The sequence below is a fragment of the Bufo gargarizans genome, chromosome 4 (assembly GCF_014858855.1).
Source record: "Bufo gargarizans isolate SCDJY-AF-19 chromosome 4, ASM1485885v1, whole genome shotgun sequence".
Taxonomy (NCBI): Eukaryota; Metazoa; Chordata; class Amphibia; order Anura; family Bufonidae; genus Bufo; species Bufo gargarizans.
In genome coordinates, this window is record NC_058083.1 from 203,390,725 (window position 1) to 203,406,795 (window position 16,071).

General features: G+C 44.4%; 1 protein-coding gene across 5 annotated transcripts in view; it reads left to right on the plus strand.

Annotated features, from left to right (window-relative positions):
- Positions 1-16,071, plus strand: part of LOC122936356 (LIM domain containing preferred translocation partner in lipoma) — a 271,804-nt gene that overhangs the window by 43,319 nt on the left and 212,414 nt on the right. Inside the window, exon 3 of one of the 5 annotated variants that reach the window (XM_044292514.1) lies at positions 13,606-13,837. The exons of the other annotated variants lie outside the window; for them this stretch is intronic. The gene's annotated coding sequence lies outside the window, so the exon portion shown is untranslated. The remainder of the gene's footprint in view (positions 1-13,605; positions 13,838-16,071) is intronic. 5 annotated transcript variants of the gene reach the window in all.

A 16,071-nucleotide genomic window follows, 5' to 3' on the forward strand; every position in this document is an offset into this window, starting at 1 on the left:
GCAAAATGGCCAAGAATAGGACATGCCCTCTATTTATTTTTTATTTTTTTCGGGGCAGCAGAACGAACATATGGATGTGGACAGCACACAATGTGCTGTCTGCATCTTTTGCGGCCCCATTAAAATTAATGGGCCCACATCTGATCATCAAAAAAATGTGGATCGAATGCGGACCGAATATATGGTCATGTGCATGAGGCCTAAACCTTATATTTCTGTGTTTGTGATACCAACTCCTAGCTAGCATGCCGGCTGTCTTGCGTTGTGTTTGGCGCTGGTCTTTCCTTCACCCACTTGCTTCTTGATGCTGCCTGTATATCAAAAACATCTGTAGAATCTACCCCTTTCTTACTGTAAAAACAGCAAAAACTCTCATTGTTGCCCGGATCCATTGTGGTCTTGATTACTGTAACGCATTACTAATCAGTCTCCCCCCTCACTAAACTCTCCCCTCTCCAGTCTATCCTGAATGCAGTAACCAGGCTCATCTATCTAAGGCTACTTTCACACTTGCGGCAGCAGGGTCCAGCAGGCTGTTCCGGCGGGGGATCCGTGTCAACGCTAGCCCGCCGGAAGTCCGCTCCGGCCCCATTCTCTATAATAGGGGAGGGCCGGAGGTCCGGCCGCAGCACTGCAAACAACCTGGACAAAAACGGCAGCGTGCCAATGCTCCACCATGTGCCTGTCATTAGACTGGTCCAGTATAGAACTCCAGTTTAAACTTCCCATTCTCACCAACAAAGCTCTCCACGATTCTGCACCCCTTTTATATTTCCTCACTCATCTCTATCACCTTACTTATGCTCTTTCTTCAGCCAGTGGTTTACGGCTAACGTCCTCCATAATCTGAACCTCTCGCCGCTCTCGAACTTCACCATTTCTCTGGAATGCGCTACTCCAACCATTAGGTTAAAGGGAACCTGTCACCTCCAACAAACATCCCAAGCCGGCAGCAGTACCTGAGAGCAGCCAGCAGCGTGTTTGTAACGATCCTTTTCTTCCTGCAGGCAGAGAAGCAGAAGCTGTAAAAACGTTCTTTAATTCCCCTGCCCGGCGCGCTTCTCTAGTCAGGCTTGAAGTCACGGAGGCAGCGGCCTCCTTGCTTCAAGAAGTCACGGTAACCACGCCCCCTTCCCTGCCCCTTCGCTGTGACTGACAGCCGGCAGTTCGGCAAAGCCAGCTGAACCCTCGCACATAAGCGCTGTCAATCATGGCGAAGGGGCGTGGTTACCGTGACTTGAAGCAAGGAGGCCGCTGCCTCCGTGACTTCAAGCCTGACTAAAGAAGCGCGCCGGGCAGGGGATTAAAGAACGTTTTTACTGCTGCCGGCTTGGGATGTTTGTTGGAGGTGACGGGTTCCCTTTAATTCTCGACACTTAGGCCACCCTAAATTTTTTTTTTTTTAGGCTGTAAGTGTCGAAAATTAAAGGGAACCTGTCACCTCCAACAAACATCCCAAGCAGGCAGCAGTACCTGAGAGCAGCCAGCAGCGTGTTTGTAATCATCATTTTCTTCCTGCAGGCAGAGAAGCAGAAGCTGTAAAAACGTTCTTTAATCCCCTGCCTGGTGCGCTTCTCCACACATGCTTGAAGTCACGGATGCAGCGGCCTCCTTGCTTCAAGTCACGGTAACCACACCCCCTTGCCTGCCCCTTCGCTGTGACTGGCAGTTCGGCAAAGGCAGCCGAACTCTCGTGCTGTCAGTCACAGCGAAGGGGCAGGGAGGGGGCGTGGTTACCGTGACTTGAAGCAAGAAGGCCGCTGCCTCCGTGACTTCAAGCCTGACTAGAGAAGCGCATCGGGAAGGGGATTAAAGAACGTTTTTACAGATCGTTACAAACACGCTGCTGGCTGCTCTCAGGTACTGCTGCCGGCTTGGGATGTTTGTTGGAGGGGACAGGTTCCCTTTAATTCTCGACACTTACATCCTAAAAAAAATCCTTAATCTAACTTTTGCCCACTCAATCCCCTTCAATATTATTGCTCAGAAGTGAGAATCCAATAGAGAAGGTATAATCCAGGACACTCGCCCAGTCTATATATAGTGCACTTTACTGGACAAAGTGCACTATACAGGGAGTAGCACTCGGGAGATGCAGCCGGCCTCTTATTGCTCAGAACCTGTTTTGTTTCTTCATGTACCGTCTGGTTTGTAAAAAGCTGCAGAATATGTTGGCAATATATAAAGATTATTATTATTACTCAGCAATCTTTGGTCTTTCTTGTCAGGGGCAAGTTGCCGTCTAGCTTCAGCCATATCAATCACAATTAGGCCTTATGCACATGACCGTTGTTGGCCCCGGGCATTTGTGCACCGCAGTGCGGACTGGAGGCATAGAACCCTACTGAAGCACTACAGAGTGCTTCTGTGGGTTTTCTGTCCGTTCCACCATGCAGACAGCTGAATGCGGATTGTGGACCCCATTCCAGTGAATGGGTCCGCGTCTGCAGACAGCGGTCACACAGTCGGTGCCCATGCAGTCTGCAACACTGACAAGGCCGGCACATGGTCGCGTGTAGGAGGCCTTAGACTGGAGCTCCTTCCTATAGACAACTGCTCCAGTTTACATTGCACAGTACTTAGAGCTACTTGTAAATTACCCTTTTGGGCTTTCTTCATGTCCACTTTTTTGTGACTCCTTTATGGTCTTCTAAAAACACAATTGTTTTCATAAGGTGTTTACAAGTTTTTGGGGATTTTTTTTTTCCCCCTCACATTTCTGATGTGTGTTTGTTTTTTTGTTTGTTTTTTTCTGCCCTTTTTATGTACTGTAGAATCTCTTCTCTTCCCCCCCCCCCCCCCAAAAAAAAAAGCCATACCCAAAGCATGATTCTTTTTGAAGAAAAAACAAGCAAAGATTTGACATTTTCACAGATAAGTAGCTTTAAGAAAACCACGATTAAGGGTGGGGTATTGGAAAAATGAGAATTGTATGAAAATGTGAGGGTAGCGCATCTTGTGGTTGAAGAAAAAAATAAAAATAAAATACACCCAAAAAAATGATGTGGCTTTCAACCTCATTGTATAAGTGGCATTTTCTATAATCCTGTTCATTACAAGGTTATATCCGGGCTTTGCAGTAACACATGCCCTGCCTGGTTTTTGCCTAGCTGATGTACTTCACGCTGGGGTTCATGAAATGACATGGATTTCTGCCTCTGTTATGGCTGTGTTCTATGAGGTGTTGTTCCTGGGGAAGAAGACACTGCGGTGTTCAGCCGTCTGTGTTTCAGTAATAGTTTCCTAGAGAGTTTCAGTGAATTTCCAGTAAAGACACACAGCGAGGTGCAGAATGAAGCAGCAGGGAGCAGCTCGGCTCTGCTACATGCCATATAGGGAGAAAAGAGGAACAGGGGAGGGTGCTGGCTGGAATACCAGACATACAGAGAATTCCTTTCCTCTGCACAGAGCCCTCTCTTTATCTGCATGGGTTTCACAATCCTTTGAGAGTCCTCGCTGAGCTTCCCGTGCGGCAGGCCCTCCCCAAGATATTGGAGAAATGTTAGCAGCTATAAACTGTTGTATAGAAGATGTATCTCCTGCCTTCTGTCTGCCATGGCTTTCTTTCTATTCTGCTCTCTTGATCTTGCACTCCCTTTTTCTCTCCCTATTTGGCTCACTTCCCCTCACACGTACTGTAGTAAATGTGTTCTAGTCAATGTTACCTGTTGCAGGTGATCAGTCTTGGGACTTGGGATATGTCTGGCATCTGGAAAGGCCAAGGAAAGCCTTGTCTTCCTTTTTATGACCATTGCCTCCTCTTCTCCCATATATTTGATGTACTACACTATATTTCATTTTTCAACTACAACCATGTGATAAAACTGCACCACAAGATATGTATCTCTCCACCCTCAGTGATAATGATCTGGAGTGACCACGATAACAACCCACACATTTGTGTATAAAAGGGGTCATTTACTAAAGACCAGCTGTTCACACTCCAATAAAAACCCCTTTAGAGGAAGAGCCAAGAGGTGCACGACTCCTTAAGGGGTTTGTGTCACCACAATTAACCCTATTAGGCTTCGTCTACACGACGACATTTGTAGCGCAACATTTTGTTACACTAATGTCACGCGACAATTTTTATAATGGCAGTCTATTTTGTCGCACTGCAACATACTGTGACGCAACAGTCGCAGAAAATCCATTCGAGATGGATTTTCTGTGACTGTCGCAGCATGTTGCATGTTGCAGTGCGACACCATAGACTGCCATTATAAAAATTGTCGCGCAACATTAGTGCAACAAAATGTTGCAGTGTAGACGTTAGCCTTAAATCAAACTTGTATAATATGCTAATTAGCCTCTAGGTGCATGGGGGCGTTGTTCCTGTTCCTAGAGGCTCCGTTCTCCCACCTCTGGCCACGCCCTGCTACACTAGATTGACAGGGCCAGGCAGCCTTCACCTTTAACTGCCGGCCCTGTGCGCTGGGTAAATCTCGTGCCGTTCAGTATTTGTGCAGGCGCAGTGAGGAATCCGGCGAGCGACCTTACTCACTGCGCCTGTGCCGGGACCGTGCAGGCGTGAGATTTAAACGACAGACAGGGCCAGGAGTAAGAGACCAACGCTGCCTGGCCCTGTCAATCTAGTGTAGCAGGGCGTGGCCAGAGGTGGGAGAACTTTGCTAAGTAAACAGTTACTTTAAAACATGATGAGGCAAAAAAAAATAATATGGAAAAAATTAGTGTCCATTGATCCTGGCTTCACAGATATTTGTATTTCATAGGCACTGGCACAAGCAGTTCTGCTGCCTTTTTGTTATCCAGATCTGTGGGAGTCTTTGCAGTCGAACCCTAGCTAATCAGAGTTGTGGCACGTGCAATCCCGTTTTTAGTGGAATACCCCTTTACACCTTTTTTGTCTTGATCTTAGGCCTAGTTCACACGAACGTATGGCTTTTATAGTTTTTTGCGGTCCGTTTTTCACGGATCCGTTGTTCCGTTTTTGAGTTCCGTTGTGTTTCCCTTTCCGTTCCGTTCCGTTGTTCCGTTCCGTTTTTCCGTATGCCATGTACAGTTTACAGTAATTACATAGGAAAAATTGGGCTGGCCATAACATTTTCAATAGATGGTTCAGAAAAAACGGAACGGAAACGGAAGACATACGGATGCATTTCCGTATGTGTTCCTTTTTTTTTTGCGGATCCATTGACTTGAATGGAGCCACGACCCGTGTTTTACGGCCAAATATAGGACAAGCTCTATCTTTCAACGGAACGGAAAAACGGAAACGGAAGGCATACGGAACACATTCCGTTTTTTTTGCGGAACCATTGAAATGAATGGTTCCGTATACGGACCGTATACGGAACACAAAAAAACGGCCCGTACACCCGCAAAAAAAACGTTCGTGTGAACTAGGCCTTATTGAGTTCCTTCTTGTACTTCTTTTAGAGTTCTCCCTGTTTACATGTTTGATAGACACATGGTATAGAAATTACCTATATAGGATTCATTCTCATTTGTCTTTTTTGCTGTGGGCTACGTAGTGAGTTGGAAACGCGCTGAAAACACCACTTAATGTGAAAACCCCCAACTCATCTCAACCATTCATAAGGCAAGAGACTGTGGCCAGAAGCCAAAAAATAGGCAAAATGGTTTGTGTCCCAGTGGCGGGGCGTGGCGCAGTCAGTGACAGTGGTGGCCTGGATAAGTGTTTTTTTTTATTTTTATGGAAAATGACGTAATGGTGTTATGTTGGATGAAAAGCAGCGCTACTTTCACACTGGCGTTTCTGGGTCCGCTTGTGAGATCCGTTTCAGGGCTCCCACAAGCGGCCCAAAATGGATCTGGAGGCGGACATCAAAACGCTGCTTGCAGTGTTTTGGTGTCCTGACGTTACAATGTAAGTCAATGGGGACGGATCCGTTTTCACTGACACAATATGGTGCAATTGAAAACTGATCCGTCCCCCATTGACTTTCAATGTAAGTTAGGAAAGATCCGTTTTGACTGACTTTTTTTAATTTAAAGAATAATGAACGGATACAAGCGTTTGCATTATCGGTATGGATCCGCACCGAACGCAGGTGTGGAAGTAGCCTTAGCAATGGGCTGCATTAATGCGGAAGTCTAAGGCTGCTCTAATCAGACAGTTATATGACGACACACGTGGTCTGTTCAGGATTTCCAGCCAGCAGACTTTGCAACCCACGTTTTCTTAGAAAGCAGTCCATTGGAAAATATCGAGATCTGGGAGAGCAACAAATAATTGGAAATTGAAGCTTTTATTTATTTTTTTATTCCCCCCCCCCCTCTCGCTCTCTATCTTGAGTCTGGCACCAGGCCAACTCCTGACTAATGGAACAAGTGAACGCTCGGCTGATTAGTTTTCTCATAGACTTTGCAATTGTATTTTGCATGCTTTATTTCTACCGCAGCAGAGAGGAGCTTATCTGGAGAGAGCGACTTTGATCATGCAAGGATGGTTAAGCTTTTGCTTTGAAATATGAAGACTGTCATAAAAATTCTATGTAAGCTATAAAGAGCTAGAAAGCCCTTTCCCGTAGAAGTGCTGTCCCACTTTTAATCATATTATAATAATTAGACGACCTGTGGCTCCCTCAAGCAGAAGTCTTTGTATGGGACATTAAAATTGCGACAAAGCTCAGCATCCGTCACATCCTCCTGTTTGTGCGCACTCCTGTGTGTGGCAGATTAACTAATAGTGCCGCACTGTCTAAGAATACCAGTCACAGTTTTGTCTGAGTTTCAGAACTCTGATATTTTTGCCCCTCGGGCCTCATGCACACGGCCATAAGTGTTTTGTGGTCCCCAAATGCATGTACCCTGGCTGTTAGCATGACAAATCGAACCTCCCCACCGTGTAGAGAAAAGCCTTATTTTTGTATGCAAAATGGACAAGTCTATGACATTTTTTTTTTTTTTTTTGTGGGGACGGACTAACGGATGTACTGTTCACATCTTTTATGGCCCAATTGAAATCCCATCCGCAAAAAAAGCAAAACTGCAGCCCTGTGCATAAGCCCTACCATAGGAGACTACAATAAAAGAGATCACTAATACTATCTAACAGTAAAATGGTGTAAACTTAGACTAGACAGTCTTAAACTGCTTCAGATTTATTTCACTGGCTTAAGCTGGCTGATAAAGCTGGTGTATCTTTAGACTGTCTGGTCTGCTTACTGTACCTACAAGTTGGTTTAGCTTTACTCTGGAAGTTCCCCAAAAATGTAGATGCGTTTTTTTGTTTGTTTTTTTTTTGCATTTTAAAGAGGTTCTCCCATGAAAAATGTTCTCCGGTTTTTAAACCAGCACCTGGGTGTGAATACTTTCTCAATTGCATGTAATAAAAAAAAAATTGGATAGCCACTGAGCTATTCAATAAAGCCATCTGCTCTGTGCTTTGTTATTTTTAGTTTTTTAATCTTTCTTTGTCCAGCTCACTGAGCTGGTCGCACATGCTCAGTTTCATCCTTTAACTTGCCTCCTGAGTTGTGATGAGGAGAGAGCTCTAGTAGAATGGACACGCCCTCCTGAGCTGTGATAGGGAGAGCATGGACACGCCTCCTTAGCTGCAGCAGAAAAGACACTCCCCTGAGCTGTCATCTTGATATAAATCTAACAAAACAATGACTGGGGAGCTCTCTGGATCAATGTGAGGTACAGGGCTGGTTCTAGCTTTGTTAGAAAGCGATTATCACGTACAGGGTCATGTCTGATTTTAACTTTTTACATCGGTCATGAGAAGACCATGAAGCCACAACACTTTTACTGAAGCCACGTCCCATATCTTAGGAGACATAAAAAGGCTACAAAATTGTATAAAACATTTAATACATGTGGTGCAAAGCACATACACCAGTTTTTTGGGTGCAAATTGCGCCAACAAACTGGCACATTTTTAACAGAAAATCTGTGTGCCTCTGACGAGGCTGAACAAGGCCAGAGCATAGCCCTGAAGAGACATATCACTTTCAGGCTTCAAGCTTGTACCTAGAGATGAGCGAATCGACTTTGTATGAAATATCCGAAGTCGATTCGCATAAAACTTTGTTCTAATACTCCTGCTCCATACAGTACTAGAATGTATTGGCTCTGATGAGCCAAAGTTATTACTTTGCGTAATCTCGTGAGACTTTGCATAATAACTTCAATAATTTAATTTATACTGTAAAAAAACATTTTTTTAACTCTGATTCGGTTCCAATTGGTATTAGAACAAAGTTTTATGCAAATCGACTTCGGATTTTTTATCCGAAGTCTATTCGCTCATCCCTACTTGTAACCCACAGCAGTGTTATTTGGCAGATAAGTATGTGTTAAAGGGAGCTTGCCATGTTCATATGTACAGCGCTATGGAATGAATGGCGCTTTAATAATAATAATAATGTTAAGCATGAAATATCTGGTGTAGAGCAGGAGGAGCTGAGCAGATGGATTATCTGTATAGTTTTGTGGGAAAAGATTCAGTATAAGGCCTCATGCACACGACCATTGTGTGTTTTGTGGTCTGCAAATTGCAGATCCGCAAAACACGGATGGCGCCCGTGTGCATTCCGGAAAGGCACGGACAGCCATTAATATAGCTGCCTATTCTTGTCTGCAAAACGGACAAGAATAGGGCAGGTTATATATATTTTTTGCGGACCACGGAACGGAGCGACGGATGCGGACAGCACACGGTGGACTGTCCGCATCTTTTTTGGCCCCATTGAAGTGAATGGGTCCTCATCCAAGCTGCAAAAACTGCGGCTTGGATGCGGACCAAAACAACGGTTGCGTGCATGAGGCCTAACTTGTATTTTATTCTTTAAATCTCTGCTCTTTCTATGCTTAACAGTCCAGTGGGTGGTCCTTTCAGTGATTGACAGCTATCTCTATATATACACATGGAAGGCTGTCAGTGACTGCCCACCGGACTCTTAGGCTACATTCACACGACTGTTTGTGTTTTGCGGTCCGCAAATTGTGGTTCAGCAAAAAAAAAAAATATCAAAAAATCACATCCGTATGGCTTTTTTAATTTTTTAAATTTAGATCCATTGTAACAATGCCTATCCTTGTCTGCAAAACAGACAAGAATTGGACATGCTCTATTTTTAGTGGGGCTGCAGAATAGACATACAGATGTGGACAGCACAGAGTTTCACTGAACGCACCCTGAACGCATCCGGCCCCAATCTGCAACGCCCGTGTGAAACCAGCCTTACTCCGATAAAGGGGCAGCCAAGGAAGTGAAGCTACATCTTAAGGGCTCATGCACACAACGTATTATTATTTTTTTTCCCCCGTGTCCGTTCTGTTTTGTGTGCAGCCCGTATGCGGTCGTGCAAGTTCAGTGAGTTTTGTCTGCGATTGTGTTCATAGTTTGTTGTTTCCATCCGGATTGCATTTATTTTGCACGTGCCTGAAGAAAGACTGAAGAATAACGCACAGAATCTTTTAGCAGCCTTCCATGAAACCCTTTGCATCCGGATGTCTTCTGTTTTTCATGCAGCCACATACGTTTCTAAGGGGCAAGGGCTATGTAAAAAATAGACAATGTAGAACATGCTGCAATTGTTCCTGCATGCAGAGGTAAAGAACAATGCTCAGGTGCATGTACCTATTGCAATGGGTCTGGATTCAGTCCGGATGCTGTAGTATTGTTGGGTAGCACTTAGCACTCTGTGTCCAGGAGGGGTGAGGTGCAAAGTGGAATGGATATGATCCAAAGTCCAATTGTTAATGAAATACCACTTCACACTCAAAGTTGGATGCAGGTACAATAGCCTAATATGCAAGCTGTAGATAACAGAAGTAATTATATGGGTAGTATAGAAACGAGTGCAATCATAGCTGTAGTAAAGTATGAGACGGCATGTGGTATCTGAGAGGGCACGGACTATGGCAGGTGCAGCGTCAGGGGAGCTATAAAGGATGCTTTGAAATATAGTTTAGAGGGGACATAGTGGTGTGGCTGATGGAGAACTGCATATGGTGAGGCAGAAGCTATGTTAATAGCAAGGTATATGGTGGCATGGTGATAATGTAACATGTGGCAAATGGTAGGGAGAAACTAGGGAGAAACTAAGGAGAGCATCAGTAGGAAGGGGGCCAGCGCCGGAGGGAGGAAGTGAGGATGATGCACCTAGAGGGAAAACTCGCTTGTGTGAAATTAGCCTTAGACTTACAGATGCACCAAATTAATCGAACATTTTGCGCCATTTTTTTTAGATTTAGTGCAAATTACTGCAACGCAGGCTCCTGCAATATGGTGTTTAAGATGTCCCCTAAATATCAATCTGCTCAGCTCTTTCTGCTCTATACCATGCCTCAACAACAACATGACAGGTTCCAGATCCTGTGTTTGCACGCTTCTCGTACACGATGGACCTCTAGTAGGTTTATTTACAGTATTTAGGATACATTATATAGCATGCATCAGCATTTAATGGCATTGGGGTCATGTCACTTAAGAGGGCACATCTTCTGCTCTAGCTGCGGCAGAAGCTGAAATCTGCTCCAGCACGGAGTTGGACTGGATTTCAGTTATAACTTGTTAACTACTTTTTGGGCTAAATTATTAATTATTGTAATGGAGTCTGGCAGGTGTAGACACACCCCTTCAGAAAAGCTCCACCCACTTTCTGTCCACTGTCAAGAGCAGCGAAATCATAAGGTTACTAAATTTTTGCCAAAAATGCCCCTTGGGACAGGTTTTCAGACTTTTTTTTTTTTTGCACCTAAAACCTGGCATAAAGCTTTCTTGAATGGCTCCCATTGGCTATACAGCGCTACAACATTGTTAGCGTATCTTCAGGATAGGTTATCAATATCAGATTGGTGGGGGTCCAACTACGGGCACCCCTACCGATCTAATATTGATGACCTATCCTGAGGAGATGTCGGCACTTGTAGAGCTGCACAACGCCTTTTAAACAAAAAAAAAAAAAGGAAGGTTTTTGATTTATTTTATTTCTAGACGTCAGTGGTGCTGAGTTATGGCAGCGTATGCTTCTCGTTCACCTCTGTATTGTCATGAGTGAGAGTGTTTGGTCATAATGAAACAAGATGTGCACAATTTAGAGAAGGTGAAACTTTTGTCCTTTGTCTTAGGTCAAACACAGGCGAGCGAGTTCAATATGAGAAACATGCTGTCTGTGTCGGTGTGATTTCCCGTCCTGGCCTCTGCTCCTCTGACAGGATCACACAGCGTTATAGTGACTTATAATGCTGTATAACCCTGCATCTACTTAATCACATTGAGGGCATTCTGCCCAAACTGTTATGTAAATGTAAGGTCTCGCAGAGGCACCCAGCCCTCCGGGAAGTGCTACGGCTACCTCAAACAGCTGATAGGCTACCCCTATCTTGTATTGATGGCCTATCCCAAGGATTGGTCATCAATATTAAAAGACATCTATCTGAATCATCGCCACGGACTTGATGCCCAGCTCTCAGTGAAGAAGTCTTATAAGCAACCTTTTAGGCCTCTTTCACACGAGCCTGACAGATTGGCTCCGGATGCGTTCAGTGAAACTCGCACCATTTTATAAGCAAGTTTTGTCAGTTTTGTCTGCGATTGCGTTCAGTTGTTAATTATTATTTTTTTCTGCTTGGGTGGAATGCGTTTTGATGTGTTTTTCAAGCGCGTGATAAAAAACGAAAGGTTTACAAACAATTATCTCTTGGCAACCATCAGTTTTTCACTGAAGCTCCATTCACTTTTATGGGGCCAGGGCTGCATGAAAAACGCAGAATATAGAACTTGCTTCGTTTTTCACGTTGTGTGGAAAAAAAAAAAAAAAAATGGGTCATGGTTCAGTGCGGGTGCTATGCGTTCATGTCATGCATTGCACCCGCATGGAAAAGTCGCTCGTGTGAAAGGGGCCCTACTGTTTTATTGGGTATACATTCATTGCTGACATGATCACGGTGTGCCTATCTGTTAGTGACTACATTTTTAATAAACATTTTTTTTCCCCCCACAGAAGCCCCAATTTCAGGGCAAAACAGCCCTCCTTAGACACTGCAGCTCTGCTCCTGCCCCTGCTCCAAACACCCCCGGTGGTCACGTCAGTTAGGAAGCTAGATCCCCTGTTGCTCCATGTATATTGTATGGGCGGACATGATACCAGCTAGCTTCCACCCAACTGCTCAGAAACAAATTAGAATCACAGTTTGCAGTGTGAATAAATGCCAGATACAATGCAAATACAATGGTGTTATTTCTCACACACGGCAGATGGAAGAAAGTAACACACATTCAGGGCTCATTCACACAACCGTATTAATGTATCCGCATTCTTAACACAATTTTTTGGAACGGATGCGGACACATTCATTTCAATGAGCTCATAAAAGATGCGGGCAGCACTGTGTGCTGTCCACATCTGTATCTCCGTATCTGTTCTGTAGCCCCGCAAAAAAAGATAGGGCGAGTTCAATTACGGAGAAGAATATTAGGACTGGCCATTGGGACTGAGCTGCAATACTTAACACAGCCACCATATGGCACTGTGCTTGGTATACTATGAGTAGTCCACAGCTGATTGGCAAGATTGCTGGGATTCAGACCCCCACCATATTGATGTTATGTTTTGTAAAGCTGTTTTTACGCTAATGTTCTTTGTGTTTGTGTATACTGTAGGTAGTGCCTCAGTGTTTGTGTGTGTTGTACACCTGCTCACTTGTGCTCACTGACCTCCAGTGCTGTGATCCTCTTTTCCCACTGTGTAGACGTGTCCAGTTGGAACCAATTCTCTTGTTCCCCATTAAAGTTTAATAAACTGGTGTACTGGTAGCTTATAAGTAATGCATGAGATGACCGTCCGTCCTAAAGAGCCTGCGCTGAGCTCAGTGTTTCTAGAAAGTGCACTTGATGCTTCACATGTTACTAGATTTTATTTCAGCAGTACAGAAGGTTTTTGTCGTCTTGTCCCCAAACCGCAAGGTTAGTTAGGTGACCTAAATATCAAGTTACTTGTACTTGCCGCTACATTTTTATCAGATTAGTATTCATGACATACTATAGAAAGCTCTGCTATTGATCACCCTCTATTATACAGACAGTCAGCAGAGAGAGGAATGCACAGTTTGACATATAACACAAATGGGACCTAAACCCTTACTGAAAACACAGAAGGTGCATCCAGGTGTTCAAGTAGGGCAGATCACACAAGGTGCACTGCATCTGGGTATAGATGGGAAGGAAACCACACAAAAGGCAGTTACAAGGCACAGGCACTCAGGGCAAACTCCGCAGGGTGACGGGAATCACGTACTTCTCAGTATCTGTCAGCACAAGGGAGAAGAGATCCCTTATGAGCTCTTCTTTTCTGAGCAAATAAGTTCAGGAATGAAGATGTAATAGGAGAGCTAGTGAAGGCAGCAGCTTCCTGGATCAGAGGAGCCAGGTGGAAAGTTCAAATCCAGCCAATGGCAATCTGAAAAATAGCCCAAAGGTGACCCAAACATGCCCTCAATAAGTTGTAGTAAATATACATGGAACGTTTTACGATGTTATGAAAGTTCGATGGCATGTGTTTTAGTATTTAAAATGGTGTCAGTAAGATATTCACAAATTTGGTGACGGTCACAATGTTGCCAGATACAGTCGCAGCGATCACCTCTGAATTTTTCCTCATCCCACAGGGTTGGTCCGCTATAAACAAGAGGCGGCTTCACAAACCTGCCCAAAAACCTGTAATCCCCCCAACTAGAAATCCGCTAAAGTGGGCTGCACTGTCCTGGACACAGACCTCTCATCCAGCATGTATTACTGAGAGGGACACAGCCACATAGTCTGAAACTAGGAGCTAGTTATGAGCAGGTCTGAAACTGAATGAAGGAATTAAGATGGCAGACTGCAGCTTCTTAACTCAAGGTAACCACCGGCATGGTATTGCACATTGGCTACAATGGTAAGCTATAGATAACAGCTGCTACTGTCTTCTGTAGATAACAATGGACAAGATTCCGAGAAGCAAACCTTTGGCATGTCAGATGCAATAACAGTCTGGAGCTAGAGTCTGTTGTCTATGATGCTCTGTTAAGGGCCCTTTACACAGTCCTAGAATCCGCCAGATAATCGCTAACGAGCTTTCATAGGAACGCTTGTTAGCGATTATCTGGCGGTGTAAAGGTGCTGCAGATTACCTCATGAACGAGCGAAACGCTTGTTCGTCGGGTAATAGATCATTTGTGCCGACACAAAATTCGTTGTTTGCTGGCAGCAGATCGTGCTGTGTAAACACGCTCTGCTGCTGGCAACCAACTAGTCTGTATGGGGACAAGCGATGGCATTAGCGATCACTCCTCCTCATGTAAATGTAACGGTCTCTTCCGCTGATGTGCAGGCGATTACCGGGAAGAAATGCGTCCTTCCTAGCAATTGCCAGCTGTATCGTCCCGTCTGAAGGGACTTTTACTGTGACTGTATGATGCACCCCTGGTTTAGAGTAGCTGCACACGGTGCAAATTATGTACAGTTTTCTGCACAAACTTTTGAGCAGTACAGTACCAGCAAAGTGAATGAGATTTGCCACATCTGATTTAGCCGTAGCATATATTTTATGTGTAGAAATTGACCCGCTGTGTGGATTTTAAAATCTACAGCACGTCAATTTCTGCGATTCTGCACCTTATGTAGAGACTTCAACGTAGTTTTTAACATTTAAACAAAAAATCCACAACGGAAGCCGCATAAAAAAATGCATCAAACCATGATAAATAGTGTGGAATTATGTGTGGTTTTTGGTGCAGATTTCATGCAGATTTTCTACATACAAATACACAACTTTTTCCAGGTAGCCTTAGACAACAGAAAAAAAGTTTCATAGTAACTAAAACTTCCCTGGTTGTCTAAGAAAGTGGAAAGGGTTAAAGGGTTTTTCCGAGATTGCCTCAGGCCATGTCTTGACACCCAGGACTCCCGGTGATCAGCTGTTTGAGGAGGCCACGGTGTTCAGCTGCCTGCCTGCAGCTTACCAAGCACAGCCCCATGCATTGGATAGCACCTGTGCTTAGCATTGCAGCTCAGCCCCATTCACTTGAATGGGACTAAGCTGCGCCTAGGCCATGTGACCGATAAACGTGACATCACTGGCCTAGAAATAGGCCGCTATGCTCACCGGAGCACCATGGCCTCTTCAAACACCTGATTAGTGGGGTTCCGATAGCCGTATCCCCACCAATCTGATATTGATGACCTAACCTAAAGAGAGGTCATCAATATCAGAATCTTGGAAAACCCCTTTAAATGTCATTCTCTTATGCTTTGATATAGTGCAAACCTGTGGTGTTGTTCAAGGTGAGGACGAAGAAACTTCCTTGGAAAAGTTAGATTCAATCTGTTTAAATGTTGAACACCAAAGAAACCTTGTGCCGTTTACTTTTTAATCTCTAGATGAGCTGGTATTACACAAGGCATAGTGAGTTCCAGTCGTTCCATATACAAATAGCAAATTTGTGCAAATTGCGCAGTGTGTTACACAAGCAGGGTCCTAGGCTGTTCCTAACATTACATTTAGGTTGCCTTCATATGCTGCAGAAATTTCTGCCGCCGAAAATCAGTTCCATTCACCTTAATAGGACTTGCAGAAATCCATTTGCTTGCCGTCCTATTCAAATGAATGGAACAGATTTTCAGTTGCAGAAATTCCTGCAACAAATTCCGTGAGTGCACTCTAATTCTGCAGAATAACGGGGGGCCCTTTCCCATTAGCTCACTCCTTTTCGCAGTAATTTCTCTTCTGCTGCAGCAACTGTTCCAAGTTTGGTCTCGGACATTACACTACCAAGACAGCCAGCCGCTCAGTAATTTACTGTGTGGATGCCATGTTCTGGAGCTGCACCTAGTCTTCTACATGCTGTCCTCAGGATATTCCTTCTACAGAAGTGCCACAGAAGTTGTCCTGTGCTGTCCCCTTGGCTCCCTCTGGATTAGCTCACCATGAAAAACTGCCCCTTCAACACAACAACTGTATTGGATTATGTGGATCATTCTGCCATGTTCACCATGTACACTACATTACCAGGCACTCTTTCTGACCGGCAGTTAAATGATCAGGCAAAGCGCTTTTATTTTGTCTGACACATCATAAAGTTGGCAGGGCAGCT